The sequence below is a fragment of the Tarenaya hassleriana genome, unplaced genomic scaffold (genome assembly GCF_000463585.1).
Source record: "Tarenaya hassleriana unplaced genomic scaffold, ASM46358v1 Cleome325, whole genome shotgun sequence".
In the NCBI taxonomy this organism is placed as follows: Eukaryota; Viridiplantae; Streptophyta; class Magnoliopsida; order Brassicales; family Cleomaceae; genus Tarenaya; species Tarenaya hassleriana.
Window position 1 is genome coordinate 80,203 of NW_010966418.1, and position 462 is coordinate 80,664.

A 462-nucleotide genomic window follows, 5' to 3' on the forward strand; every position below is an offset into this window, starting at 1 on the left:
CTAAAAGTGTTTGATGCACTCTAAACGTGTTTGGAGGCACTCTATGTGTGTTTGGATGCACTCTAAGTATGTTTGGATGGACTCTAAACGTGTTTGGACGCACTCTAAGTGTGTTTGGATGCATTCTAAGTATGTTTGGAAGCGATCTAAACATGTTTCGATGCACTCTAAAAATGTTTCGATTCACTCTAAACATGTTTGGATGCACTCTAAAAGTGTTTGGATGCACTCTAAGTCTATTTTAATGCACTTTAAACATGTTTCGATGCACTCAAAACATGTTTCGATGCACTCTAAATTCGCATCGACGCACTCTAAAAATGTTTCGATGCACTCTAAACATGTTTGTATGCACTCTAAAAGTGTTTAGACGCACTCTAAACGTGTTTGGACACACTCTAAGTGTATTTGGATGCACTTTAAGTATGTTTGGATGCACTCTAAACCTGTTCAATGCACTCT